Here is a 15,719-nt window from a genome sequence, read left to right on the forward strand (position 1 = left end):
ACTCCCTTCAATTGTTTGCCCCAGTCAGGGGGGGGCAAATAATTGAAGTCCAAGCATAATGGGGGGATTCTTTCTAACAAAGACAAGCACTTTAAGATGTTCAGGTGTCAGCCTGCTCCTGTGTTCGTCTATGATGAGTGCTAAAAAGCCTCTCACTCTAAAGAGTCATTAAAATGTCTTACAACTTCACCACCACACTTGACTTTATTGTGACATGTTTTGCACTCCACCTCTTCATCTTTTTCGTTTTGTAGGGTAAAATAATCCCACACAGCTGACATTTTTACCGTAACTTTTAATTCACACGGCCGTCTGAACGGTTAGAACACAGACCTGTGGATGTTTTGAAGGTGTGCTGGAAAATGCAGAACGTAGAATAGGGAGCAGCAGAAGAGTGGAATGAATTATTTAAATCGGTGCGTTGGAAAACACGGACAGGAGTTTTTTTAAAAACTGGATCTGGTTCGACATTTTCCCATGCCTTGCCGATACGCATTTTTTGGCAAATATCGGTGGCCGATCCGATCCAAATATCGGATCGGGACAATCCTAATTGGGACCATGATTCATGACCTAACTTGTTCACCGGTCTTCATATGGAAGGTACGTTTAATCTTCATTAATTACTTCACATTATTACAGTATGTCTCCATATGCATATGTTTTTTTAAATTAATTTCGGCGAAATGGGACGCATTTCAAATTCTTACACACACTTTTCATTACATATGTTGACCAGAGTGGGAGCACTTTGATAACCGATACAGAGTCAATTTGAAAAATCCCTCCTTTTCCGGACCACCCTAATTTTGATAAAGTTCACCACCAGGGACATAAGACACCATAAGACATTCTCTATTAGGAAGGTACTTTTCCTTGTTGATGTCTCGAGAAGGGTGGAAATACAAGAACACACACACACACACACACACACACACACACACACGCCCATTCACACACACACGTCCAAGGAGTAGCAGAGTAATAAAGTCCACCTCTGCAGTGAAATTAAAGCTAGTCAATGACACTGTGCACAGAGTACACACTAAATCATTTTTATAACCAGATAAAACCGCTCTGCACATGTAAGGTATCCAATATCACCTCGAGACTATAGGGAAGCGGGGAAAAAAACAAACAAACAAACAAAAAAAGGTCTGAAATAATCAAATATCATATTGGATGTGTCCGATTCTTGTCAGAACATGAGACTAATACTAAATATAGGAAATATGGTTCAATAACACAGCAAGATATTTCTATATTCAAAATGACCAAGCAGAGAGCACATTATGAGATATTGGATTGATAAACAGGCTGGGCTGCTGGCTTGTTCGCCAGGTTTAATGGAACAATAACGTTGCTCCCGGGTTAGCCGAGATTGCATTATGATTTTAATGTGTTTTACAGACATAAGCCCTTCACTGGGAGGAAATTGTGACAATAAATACGTGCCCCCGCATTTTAAAACAAAGGGGCTCGCAGTCAATGAAGACAAAATAAAAGCCCGCACACGTTTGGTTCTAAATAAATATCTTGCATGGATACAGTGGAAGTATTTTTGAGCGAAATTTAAGAAACATAGCATCGACACTTTATTATAATGTTATCATTAACCAGACAATAATGCTCGAAAAAGTTATTACAGCTTTATGTTTGTTGTTGTAGTGCCCTGTTACTGAGTGGTGTATGTAATATATTCATTCATTTAATAATGTAACTAAAATACTGTATTAGAGGCTCTTCTCAGCAGGGCTATTTGACTGGCAGCCTGGGAATTCTGTTCAAAAAAATTGTGAGAGGGAGCCAAACATTTTTGTAGCAGATTGCAAAAAACATTTAAGAGCTGTCACATTCAGTAGAAAGTCCTTGACACATTTATTTATCAGTAAATCGGAAATAAAAACAGCAAAACACTAATTTTTATATACTTTCAAAACAACTGTAGATTTAACGGCAAAATACAGTACATGCAGTTCAGTTGCCAGAATTTTACTGTAAAAAATGACCAAAGTCAATTTATTCAGAGTGAAAAAACACTGTCAATTTTACAGTGAAATCCTGACGACTGAGCGGTCAGATGTTAACCGTAAAATCTACACATTTGTTACACGGGCCTATCTTTTTCAGCAAACTTTGTAACGCTGTCAAAATAGACCCAACAATAAATGTTCACCGTAAAGGACGCAAGTTCACAATTTACGGCAAAATACTGGCATCTCAGTCACCTGAATTTTACTGTAAAAATTACAGTAGTGCCATTTTCCAATTTACAGTAATTAGCTGTGAAAAAATGGCATACATTTTACTGTAAAAAAGTAGCAGCCTAGTCACCGGATTGTTATTGTGAAAACAACAGTGGTACGTTCTTCAATTTACCATATTTTGGTAAAAAACGACCATAGATTTTATGCTAAAAAAAACTAGAGCTCAGTCGCCAGGACTTGGCCGTAAAAAAATATATTTTTCAGTTTATTCCATGTTAAAAAAAAGGTTTTTTTCACTGTAAAATCCTGGCAACTGAGGTGTCGCGTTTTTACCGTAAAATGTTTTTTACACTACCATATATTCATCCATTTTCTATCGCTTGTCAACAAAATTTGTAACTCTGACAAAATAGACAAAACATCAGATGTCCACTGTAGAGGACTCTGGTTCTCAGGCATATAGAAAATAAAACTAATAATTCTCAAAATCGTTCTCAGGCATATAGAAATTAAAACTAATGATTCTCAAAATCATCAACACACTCTTTTTTTCTACACTGAAAAGTACTGGCAGATTTTTTATTTTTTTTTACACCATGCTATTTTACACAAATTTCATAATATATACACCAAATATCAAATGTCTACTGGAGAGGACTGTTGTTCTCAGGAATATATAAAATGCACTCATGCATATATTCAGGTTTCATCAAAACATATATTTACATAGTTCCCCTAGAGTAAACTGGGCAACACATGGCACACTGACAAAGCTTAACCTATTTGCTATAACAAACTACAAGGTTAATATAGCTGGCTTTTCTTTTTTCCCCCTCCATTTTTCTGCTTTCTTTTGTACATCTAGTTATCATTATGTATATTTAGTGTTGCATTTGAACAACTGTATTGTTGATAATAGAGGTAAATTATTGGTATTATTCATTATCAATAGCGTTATCTCTATTGGTATTTGTATTGCTCCATTTATAGTGTAATAATGCTCATTGTCATTTCTGTATTATTATTTATTTCACTATTTGCATCTTTGCTATCACTTTTACCATCATATTTGTACATATCATATGTGCTAATGTTGCTCTATTGTTGTTGTTGTTATTGTTGTGTTTGCTGTTGTTGTTTTTGCCTCTCTGTCTAATCCCCCTCTTATCCCCACAATTTCCCTCTCTGCCTTCCTTTTTTTCTCTTTCTATCCCCTCCTGCCCGGCCCGGCTGCACAAAATGATAATATAAATACATTTAATAAATACATCAAAAACAAATAAGGCAACAAGAGAAGTATTCCACACTTCTCTTTTGTAAAGTAAATGTGTACAGCCGATACAGGCGTTTACATTAACTATATGATTTGGCTGAGAAGCTGGACAAAAAAGAAAAAAAAAGGAATATATAAAATAAGACTAACAGCAGACAGTAATTTGCAGTAAAAAAAAAAAAAGATTTTACGATAAACAACTGGCATCTTAGACTGCCGTATAAATAATATTGGGAATATATATATATTTTTTTTTACAAAAATCTGATGTGAGAGTATGGGGTATCGGACTGTCTTATTGTGGCGGTCCGCTCCCTGTATGATCAGTGCCAGAGCTTGGTCCGCATTGCCGGCAGTAAGTCGGACACGCTTCCAGTGAGGGTTGGACTCCACCAAGGCTGCCCTTTGTCACCCATTCTGTTCATAACTTTTAGGGACAGAATTTCTAGGCCCAGTCAAGGCGTTTAGGGGATCCGGTTTGGTGGCAGTGGGATTAGGTCTGTGCTTTTTGCAGATGATGTGGTCCTGATGGCTTCATCTGGCCAGGATCTTCAGCTCTCACTGGATCGGTTCGCAGCCGAGTGTGAAGCGACCAGAATGAGAATCAGCACCTCCAAGTCCGAGTCCATGGTTCTCGCCCGGAAAAGGAAAGAGTGCCATCTCCGGGTTGGAGAGGAGACCCTGCCCCAAGTGGAGGAGTTTAAGTACCTAGGAGTCTTGTTCACAATTGGGGGAAGAGTGGATCGTGAGATCGACAGGCGGATTGGTGCAGCGTCTTCAGTAATGCGGACGTTGTATCGATCCGTTTTGGTGAAGAAGGAGCTGAGCCGGAAGGCAAAGTTCTCAATTTACCGGTCGATCTATGTTCCCATCCTCACCTATGGTCATGAGCTTTGGGTCATGACTGAAAGGGCAAAATCACGGGTACAAGCGGCCGAAATGACTTTCCTCTGCCGGGTGGCGGGGCTCTCCCTTAGAGATAGGGTGAGAAACTCTGCCATCCGGAAGGAACTCAAAGTAAAGCCGCTGCTCCTCCACATCGAGAGGAGCCAGATGAGGTGGTTCGGGCATCTGGTCAGGATGCCACCCAAACGCCTCCCTAGGGAGGTGTTTAGGGCACGTCCAACCGGTAGGAGGCCACGGGGAAGACCCAGGACAAGTAGGGAAGACTATGTCTCCCAGCTGGCCGGGGAACGCCTCGGGATCCCCCGCTAAGAGCTGGACGAAGTAGCTGGGGAGAGGGAAGTCTGGGCTTCCCTGCTTAGGCTGCTGCCCCCGCAACCCGACCTCGAATAAGCGGAAGAAGATGGCGATGGAAAATCTGATGTAAAAACGACCCAAGACTGTATTTCATTAATTCTCGTGACAGTTCCCAAATTTTTACCGTGAAATCTATATATATTTTTTCTTACACTACGCTATTTTTCTTTTCTACAAAATTCATAGTAAATAGACCAAATATCAAATGTCTACATAAAATATCAGAATCCGAATCAGAATAGTTTTTATTGCCATTGTTTGAGAAAGGGTTCACAAACTTGGAATTTTTCTTGGTGCAATGGTGCACAATAAAACACATATAACACAGAATAGAATAACATGAGCTGTAACTGAGCTATCAGATCTTGTTATTGTTCATGTGTGTGATTGCCGAGGGGAAAAAACTGTTCAGGTGGCGGGAGGTGTGGGTCTGGATGGACCGTAGTCTCCTGCCTTAAAAACAGCAAAGCACTACTTTTTATACACTGTAAAAACGACTATAGATTTTACTGCAAAATACTGCCAGCTCAGTCACCAGAGTTTTACTGTAAACATTACAGTGGTGCCATTTTTCAATTTACAGTAATTTGCTATAAAAACAAACAAACAAACAAACAAAAAAATATACATTTTACGACAAAAAAACTGTCAGCTTTGGCCCCAGACTTTTACTGTAACAGTAACAATAGGAATCGTTTTAAATTGACAGTCATTTGCTTTAAAAACAACCACAGATTTGATGGTGAAAACCTGGCAGCATTTTACTGTAAAAATAAAGATTTTCAATTTAATAAGTGTCAAAAACACTGTAAATTTTTGGGGAAAATTCTGACGACTGAACTGCCAGGTTTTTATTGTAAAATCTACATATTTCTTTATATTACGCTAGTTTTTTGGCCCAAAATTCATAACTCTGACAAAATAAATAGACCAAACATAAAATGTCCACTGGGGACAATGGTTCTCAAATTACAATAAAATAAGATAATAATAACAATAATGGATTACATTTATATAGTGCTTTTCTATACATTAGACACTCAAAGGGCGCATAAAGAAGTGTCAACCAATCATTCATTCACTCCACATTCACACTTTGTGGTGGTAAGCTACATTTGTAGCCACAGCTGCCCTGGGGTAGACTGATGGAAGCGTGGCTGCCAGTTTGTGCCTTCGGCCCCTCCCACCACCACCTAACATTCATACACGGCGGCACTGGGAGGAAGGGGGAAGTGTCTTGCCAATACGGGAGCGACTTGGATAGCAAGGCGGTTATCGAACCTGGAACCCTCAAGATGCTGGCAAAATAGATACATGGATGATACAGCAAAGGATTGGGAGAATGTCATGTGGTCAGATGAAACCAAAATAGAACTTTTTAGTATAAACTCAACTCGTCGTGTTTGGTGGAAGAAGAATACTGAGTTGCATCCCAAGAACACCATACCTACTGTGAAGCATAGGGGTGGAAACATCATGATTTGGGGTTGTTTTTCTGCTAAGGGGACAGGACGATTGGTCCGTGTTAAGGAAAGAATGAATGTCGCCATTTATCGTGAGATTTTGAGGCAAAACCTCTTTTCATCAGTGAGAGCTTTGAATGGTTGACCAAATACTTATTTTCACCATAATTTACAAATAAATTCTTTAAAATTCCTACAATGTGAAATCCTTGATTTTTTCTCACATTCTGTCACTCACAGTTGAAGTGTACCTATGATGAAAATTACAGACCTCTGTCATCATTTTAAGTGGGAGAACTTGCACAATCGGTGGCTGACTAAATACTTTTTTCCCCCAGTGTATTTACATGCCCCGCCCCACTGAGAGCAAACAGGCTCATTTAAAAGTTCACATGCTAATATGTGACATTTAATCCAAACTTTACACGGTGAAAAGGACACGCAACAATAGATTTTGATTCCTTTCTTGTCCGTGAATCTCATCATTCTAAGCCTTCCATATTTATGAGGGGGAAAATACAGGACACCTTTAGGGGAGGGGAGGAGACGGGGAGTTTACTGTTTGGAAATTGGAATGATTTGTGATATTTGGACTCCAGACAGTGGGCATTAATATGTATTGCTATTTAAATCAACCATATGTGGTCACCTTAGTGTAACCCCTTTTAAATCATTTTGACGGCACTCTGGCTCGTAATGAGGAGGATATCCTCTCTGTCATTACCATGATCACCTTCTTTAGTGGTCAATAATGTTGGTGGACCAGCCAGGTCACCTCGGAGATAGAGTTAGCATCAGTGCACAATCGAATGAGAGACACCAAGATGTTTAGCACCTACATTAGTTGCCTACTGCGATGAGGGGGCGACTTGTCCAGGGTGTACGACACCTGCCGCCCAATTGTAGCCGAGATACAACCAAAACTTCTTGTCTTAGTTATCAGTCTATAAAATCAGCTACACCTCCCTCATACCAAAGTACATGTCAAACTACTTCCTTAACGTAAATGACCGCCATAACCAAAACACCAGGGGTAGCTCCACAAACCACGTTAAACCCAGATTCCGATTTAACAAAGGTCTTAACTCATTCACTTTCTATGCCACATCAATGTGGAATGCACTCCCAACAGGTGTAAAAGTAAGCGCATCTCTATATTCCTTCAAAACCGCTCTAAAACAACACCTCAAAGCAACTTCAACCCTTTACTAAAACCCTCCTCCATTCACATCCCATCTCCCCGGATTGTAAACAACCTAATGTAAATAATCAAATGTATTTCTAATGTATATACTCTTTCTTATGCTATCTGAACTCACTATGTTCTCTGCTTGCTGTACATATCCCACTAAGTAAGACCTACACTGTTTCAATGTCCATTTCTCTGTTGATGCAATTGTTGATGACTGAAGTACTGATATCAACCAAATCTCCTCATCCCACCCCACGGATTGTAAATAATGTAAATAATTCAATGTATATACTATGATGATTAACTTATGGGATGACTGTATTATGCTGATAGTATACATTTGTACCATGAATTGATTAACGTGGACCCCGACTTAAACAAGTTGAAAAACGTATTTGGGTGTTACCATTTAGTGGTGAATTGTACGGAATATGTAATGAACTGTGCAATCTACTAATAAAAGTTTCAATCAATCAATCAAATCATCAACAACCTATTTTCCTCTGACTAAAATAGGTGATGAGTCAAAACATAGGCACGTTGGCGACATTAATTGACGATTTATTAAACCAATAAAAACAAGATGAAAATAATTGACAATTTATTAATTTCGTCTTTAGGTGGGTGGGACAAGTCAGGAATCCATCCAATCACAGTGGCATGCAGGAGAGGGGCAAGGGTAAATCATGCCGGGGATCCAATCAGAACTACAACTTCTAAGGTCCCGTCTTCATCAAGCTGGATAACTTCTTAAAGGGGAACATTATCACCAGACCTATGTAAGCGTCAATATATACTTTGATGGTACAGAAAAAAGACCATATATTTTTTTAACAGATTTCCGAACTCTAAATGGGTGAATTTTGGCGAATTAAACGCCTTTCTGTTTATCGCTCTGGAGGGGATGACGTCAGAATGTGACGTCGCCGAGGTAATACAGCCGCCATTTTCATTTTCAACCCATTGTAAACATTGGGTCTCAGCTCTGTTATTTTCCGACTATTTTTTGGAACCTTGGAGACATCATGCCTCGTCGGTGTGTTGTCGGAGGGTGTAACAACACTAACAGGGAGGGATTCAAGTTGCACCACTGGCCCGAAGATGCGAAAGTGTCTCCCGCCAGACCCCCGTTGAATGTGCTGGAGTGTCTCCACATTTTACCGGCGATGGCAGACATGGCACAGAGATGTATGGATAACCTGCAGATGCATTTGTAACGATAAAGTCACAGTAATCACAAAGGTGAGTTTTGTTGATGTTGACTTATTTGCTAATCAGACATATTTGGTCGTGGCGTGACTGCCAGTTAATCGATACTAACATGCTACGCTAATCGACGCTAACATGCTATTTACCGGCGGTGCTAAAGCAGACATGGCACAGAGATGTATCGATAACCTGCAGATGCATTTGTAATGATAAAGTCACAGTAATCACAAAGGTGAGTTTTGTTGATGTTGACTGCCAGCTATTTGATGCTAACATGCTATACTAATCGATGCTAACATGCTATTTACCGGCGGTGCTAAAGCAGACATGGCACAGAGATGTATGGTTAACCTGCAGATGCATTTGTAACGATAAAGTCACAATAATCACAAAGGTGAGTTTTGTTGATGTTGACTGCCAGCTAATCGATGCTAACATGCTACGCAAATCGATGCTAACATGCTATTTACCGGCGGTGCTAAAGCAGAGATGGCACTGAGATGTATGGATAACCTGCAGATGCATTTGCAACCATATTATGTTTCCTTCCACCCACATTTAATGCGAAAAAAACACTTACCAATCGATGGATTTAAGTTGCTCCAGTGTCACGAGATGCGAAAGTCCTGATCGTTTGGTCGGCACATTTTACCGGCGATGCTAACGGAGCTATCCGGCCATGCTATGGCTATGATGAGCGTGCGTCAATAGCTATTTGCTCAATAGCTTCAGTTTCTTCTTCAATACTTTCATACTCCAACCATCCGTTTCAATACATGCGTAATCTGTTGAATCGCTTAAGCCGCTGAAATCCGAGTCTGAATCCGAGCTAATGTCGCTATATCTTGCTGTGCTATTCGCCATTGTTTGTTTGTATGGGCAGCACTGTATGACGTCACAGGGAAATGGATAGTGGCATCGCAAATAGCGAAAATCAAGCACTTTAAAGCTTTTTTTAGGGATATTCGGAGACAGGTAAAATTTTGAAAAAAACTTCAAAAAATACAACATGCCACTGGGAAGTGATTTGTATTGTTTTTAACCCATTTGAAATTGTGATAATGTTCCCCTTTAAAGCAATAATTATTTAGCCTAAGCCCTGTGTCAGCCACACTAAATCATCATTTAAGGCTCCCCATCCTGGATAATTTTTTACACAGGTAAATGGGCCGTGTATTTATTGAATCTCCGGCTCTTTGCTTTGTATGGACTCATCGACAATTTCCAAACTGAGTTCGGAGAGGAAGTGACGCCAGAAAGACCGTGCCACAGCCAGCTTCATAACAAGCGGTATCATAACGTGCGATTGCAGCTATTTGGGATACACCACATCTCAGACGGCAACATAGCAGTTGAGCGACTGTTTTGGATAAGGCCTGGAAGAACGGCAGCCTGGTGGTACAGTGGGGCAAAAAAGTATTTAGTCAGCCACCGATTGTGCAAGTTCTCCCACTTAAAATGATGACAGAGGTCTGAAATTTTTATCATAGGTACACTTCAACTGTGAGAGAAAGAATGTGAAAAAAAAATCCAGGAATTCACATTGTAGGGATTTAAAAAAATGTATTTGTAAATTATGGTGGAAAATAAGTATTTGGTCAACCATTCACTGATGGAAGGAGGTTTTGGCTCAAAATCTCACGATACATGGCCCCCGTCATTCTTTCCTTAACACGGATCAATCGTCCTGTCCCCTTAGCAGAAAAGCAGTCCCAAAGCATGATGTTTCCACCCCCATGCTTCACAGTAGTTTTGGTGTTCTTGTGATGCAACTCAGTATTCTTCTTCCTCCAAACACGACGAGTTGAGTTTATACCAAAATGGATACATGGATGATACAGCAGAGGATTGGGAGAATGTCATGTGGTCAGATGAAACCAAAATAGAACTTTTTGGTATAAACTCAACTTGTCATGTTTGGAGGAAGAAGAATACTGAGTTGCATCCCAAGAACACCAACCTACTGTGAAGCATGGGGGTGGAAACATCATGCTTTGGGGTTGTTTTTCTGCTAAGGGGACAGGACGATTGGTCCGTGTTAAGGAAAGAATGAATGTCACCATTTATCGTGAGATTTTGAGCCAAAACCTCCTTCCATCAGTGAGAGTTTTGTATGGTTGACCAAATACTTATTTTCCACCATAATTTACAAATAAATTCTTTAAAATTCCTACAATGTGAATTCCTGGATTTTTTTTCCACATTCTGTCTCTCACAGTGGAAGTGTACCTATGATGAAAATTACAGACCTCTGTCATCATTTTATGTGGGAGAACTTGCACAATCGGTGGCTGACTAAATACTTTTTCGCCCCACTGTATATGTTAGTCAACGAGTGTGTTGTGCCACAGGAACGGCAAGACAACTTTCGCCTGTCCAGGTCAGCTGTGATTCTACTTAGCGAAAAACTTTGTCCATTTGTCGAAGGGGAGACAACGAAAATGCGGGCTCTCGTGGACGAGGGAGTAAACAGCGAATACATTTGGACTGGCAAAGCAGACTATCAGTTAATGTCTGCAATGTATGTTGAGCGATTACTCAACGTCTAGTTTTGTGCTTTATAACTATTGTGAAGCCATGAAGTGCTTGCGACCGTCATGTACGACCGCCAATTTCAGCCTACGAGCACAGTGTCCTGACCAGATATCTAGAACCCTAGATCGATTGTTGTAAAATGTTCTTAATCACATTGTTTACTTTCACAAGTCCATCAAACATATGATTCATGTATGATGGCTCAAGTGTGATTCACTACAATAGTCTAACAGCTGCTGATGGTGAGGCAAAGAAGGTTTACTGTTCAAAGAAATGTGGCAATAGTCTACATTGATACACAGAAAAGATACACCTCCAGGTCAGAGGTGACTATGACGCAGGCATTTTTTTTCGCGCATGCATACTAGGTCACGTTGCGCCGGTGTCGTTTTCTCGGTCCGAATAGCACTTTTTGTTGGAGGCTCCCATTAAAAAAAATGTGAGGATGTGAGGAGCCATCAAACGTGTGACGTCATCGTCTGCGACTTCCGGTAGAGGCAGGGCTTTTCTCTTAGCGCCGAAAGTTGCGAACTTTATCGTGGATGTTCTCTATTAAATCCTTTCAGCAAAAATATGGCAGTATCCCGAAATGATCAAGTATGACACAGAATGGACCTGCTATTCCCGTTTAAAAAAAAAATCTAATTTCAGTAGGCCTTTAGGGCTGGGCGATATATCGATATACTCCATGTATTGCGGTTTTGTCTCTGTGCGATATAGAAAATGACAGTATCGTGATGTTTGAGTATACGTTCTCACGCAGTTGCTTTTAACTGCGGGCATTACAATACAGACTCTTCTCACTCTTTCTTGTCTCCTTCTCACAGACAGCAAGCGCACCTTCTTACACACGTCACATACTGTCACATCATACGTCACATACTTATACGCCCTCGCGGAGCAGAGAGGTAGCAGCATGGGTAACGTTAGCTGTGATGCTAGCGAAGCCGGGCGAGCGGTAATATGAGAGAAAGAAGGTGCGAATCCGGTAACAAATGAAGGAAGAATTAATTCCCAAGAAAAACAGCAGGGGGTCCATCGTCTGGCGGTTGTTTGGCTTCAAGTGGGAATATGTCGAACGAATGGGCAACCCTAATTTTTCAAGTGTGGAGTAGAAGTGTTGCTACAAAAAGTAGCATTACTGCTTATATGTATCATCATTTGATGCTACATATCATCAACCACTAGAGAATGAAGAGTACTTAATCCGTATGACAACATCTCCATTCGGTGCCACACCAACAAAATGCTGAGGCAAACATTTCCAGATCAACACCGTATGAAAACAACAGTCAACAACAAAAGGAGATAATGTCCGCAGGAACCTACCACATAGCGAAAGACGGACACTGTTTGATTTCCTATTATGCAGCCCATTTTTACTTGACACTTATTGAAATATCTTGTGTGACATCATGCACAAAAGTGCAGTTTATTTGTTTTAAACTATTGTAGTGGCGTTCTGTACAAAAAGTGCACTTTAATTTAGTGTTGTTTTGATATGTCATCTTAGTGACATCATGCACAAAAGTGCACTAATAGATTGTTTTAAAATGTCTCTGACAATCTTGCACTTTCTGCTTTGGAAATGACATGAATGTTTGTGCCACTGCTTAATAACTGTTTGAGTTTGTGTTGTGATTTCCATCTCTGCATGAAAGTTTAAAATGAGCAGATATTAATGCAGTATGAATAATAATGTTTTAATGTGAACACATGGAATCATCATACTGTTGTGATTATATGCATCAAGTGTTAATTCAAGGTTAAGGTAAAATATTGAGATATATATCGTGTATCGCGATACGGCCTAAAAATATCACAATATTAAAAAAGGCCATATCGCCCAGCCTTATTCTATATACACATTAGTGTCTGAGCAACTAAGCTATTCAATTGTGCGCATTGAACCTACAGGCTCTGCTCTCTTAGCGCATAATTATGATTATCGATCTTTCCTCAGAGGAAAAGAGACCAGGTGTTTTTTTATGGTGCGTTCAAGTACCGCTAAACATAGTAAGACAGACACAATGCCCGCCAGAAGTGATACATAGTTGGATTCCATTTTTATTTTTTACGCACTTTTCATTCAAATACATCTGAAAGTGCCACTGTACAAACTAATATTTAAACTACAACAATAAAAAATAGCTAATAAAACAAATAAAACACCAAGACCAAAACACTTCAGTGAAACATAAACACAGGAAATTCATTAATTTTATTCTAATAATATCATGATAACCATGATAATTTCAAAGACAATAACCGTGATATGAAATTCTCATATAGTTGCATCCCTATTCTGTATTGTTACACACATCATTACAATATGTCGTCTACCTTTGAAAGACAGAGAAGACACATTTTACATTTGCAAAGTACAAACCCTGTTTATATATGAGTTGGGAAATTGTGTTAGATGTAAATATAAACTGAATACAATGATTTGCAAATCACTTTCAACCCATTATCAGTTGAATATGCTACAAACACAACATATATGATGTTCAAACTGATAAACATTTTTTTTGTATAAATAATCATTAACTTTAGAATTTGATGCCAGCAACACGTGACGGACAATTTGGGAAAGGTGGCAATAAATACTGATAAAGTTGAGGAATGCTCATGGGGAAATAATATTTCAAATATAAAAATAACAGGTACTGTGGTGCCAGCGGGATGAAGACAAAGGAGCACCAGACGCAAAAAGTAACAAACCATGTTAAAAATATAACAAACTGTTACTTTTTAAGTGCAATGAAAGTGTTGCATCCATCTGAAATGGCATTAGCAAACTTTAGAATTTGATGCCAGCAACACGTTACAAAGAAGTTGGGAAAGGTGGCAATAAATACTGATAAAGTTGAGGAATGCTCATCAAACACTTATATGGAACATCCCACAGGTGTGCAGGCTAATTGGGAACAGTTAGGTGCCATGATTGGGTATAAAAGCAGCTTCCATGAAATGCTAAGTAATTCACAAACAAGGATGGGGCGAGGGTCACCACTGTGTAAGCAAATTGTCGAACAGTTTTAGAACAACACTTCTCAACGAGCTATTGGAAGGAATTTAGGGATTTTACCATTTACAGTCTGTAAAATCATCAAAAAGTTCAAAAAATCTGGAGAAATCACTGCACGTAAGCGATGATATTAAGGACTTTTGATCCCTCAGGCGGTACTGCATCAAAAACGGACATCAATGTGTAAAGGATATAACCACATGGGCTCAGGAACAATTCATAAGACCACAGTCAGTAACTACAGTTGGTCGCTACCAACTGTAGTTGATGTTGGTGCAAGTTAAAACTCTACTATGCAAAGCCAAACCCATTTATCAACAATATCCTGAAACGCCGCCGGCTTGGCTGGGCCCGAGCTCACCTAAGATGGACTGATGCAAAGTGGAAAGGTGTTCTGTGGTCTGACGAGTCCACATTTCAAATTATATTTGGAAACAGAGGACGTGGTGTCCTCCGGAACAAAGAGGAAAATTACCATTCGGATTGTTATAGGCGCAAAGTTCAAAAGCCAGCATCTGTGATGGTATGGGGGTGTATTAGTGGCCAAGGCATGGGTAACTTACACATCTGTGAAGGCACCATTAATGCTGAAAGGTCTATACAGGTTTTGGAGCAACAGATGTTGTCATCCAAGCAACGTTAACATGGACGCCCCTGCCTATTTCAGCAAGAAAAGTGTTACAACAGTGTGGCTTCGTAAAAAAAGAGTGTGGGTACTTTCCTGGCCTGCCTACAGTCCAGACCTGTCTCCCATAGAAAATGTGTGGCGCATTATGAGGCGTAACATATGACAGAGGAGACCCCGGACTGTTGAACGACTGCAGCTCTACATAAAACAAGAATGGTAAAGAATTCCACTTTCTAAGCTTCAACAATTAGTTTCCTCAGTTCCCAAACGTTTATTGAGTGTTGTTAAAAGAAAAGGTGATGTAACACAGTGGTAAACATGCCTTTTCCCAACTACTTTGGCACGTGTTGCAACCATGAAATTCTAAGTTAATTATTACCTGCAAAAAAAAAATAAAGTTTATGAGTTTGAACATCAAATATGTTGTCTTTGTAGTGCATTCAGTTGAATTAGGGTTGAAAAGGATTTGCAAATCATTGTATTCCGTTTATATTTACATCTAACACGTAAACACTATGGCTTCATTTTCTCTGGTAAAAATATAACCAACTTGAAGTGTCTTCTGCAGGCTAATCATCATCAGGAAATTTGTGAACAGTAAGTAGGCCTTAAGTAATATTTCCAAATGACTCATACGGTACTGAATTACTGTTGCTAATAAAGACAGTAGAGAAGGAGCACGACTGCTTACTTTACCACTAGTTTTGTTGTACGCATAGGTGAGCTTGCCCGCCAATCTAGAACAAACTCAAGCTCACCAATCTAGAATAAAACTAGTTTGTTTCCTCCTGTGACCATTCTAGTCATGTATTATTCAACATTTGAAAAGTTGGGTGGTGGACTGGTACTTTTTAGAGGCGGTATAGTATTATCATTAGTAAAGCAGTACTATACTAGTACCGGTATACAGTACTACCCTAC

Source organism: Nerophis ophidion, linkage group LG15 (assembly GCF_033978795.1).
Source record: "Nerophis ophidion isolate RoL-2023_Sa linkage group LG15, RoL_Noph_v1.0, whole genome shotgun sequence".
In the NCBI taxonomy this organism is placed as follows: domain Eukaryota; kingdom Metazoa; phylum Chordata; class Actinopteri; order Syngnathiformes; family Syngnathidae; genus Nerophis; species Nerophis ophidion.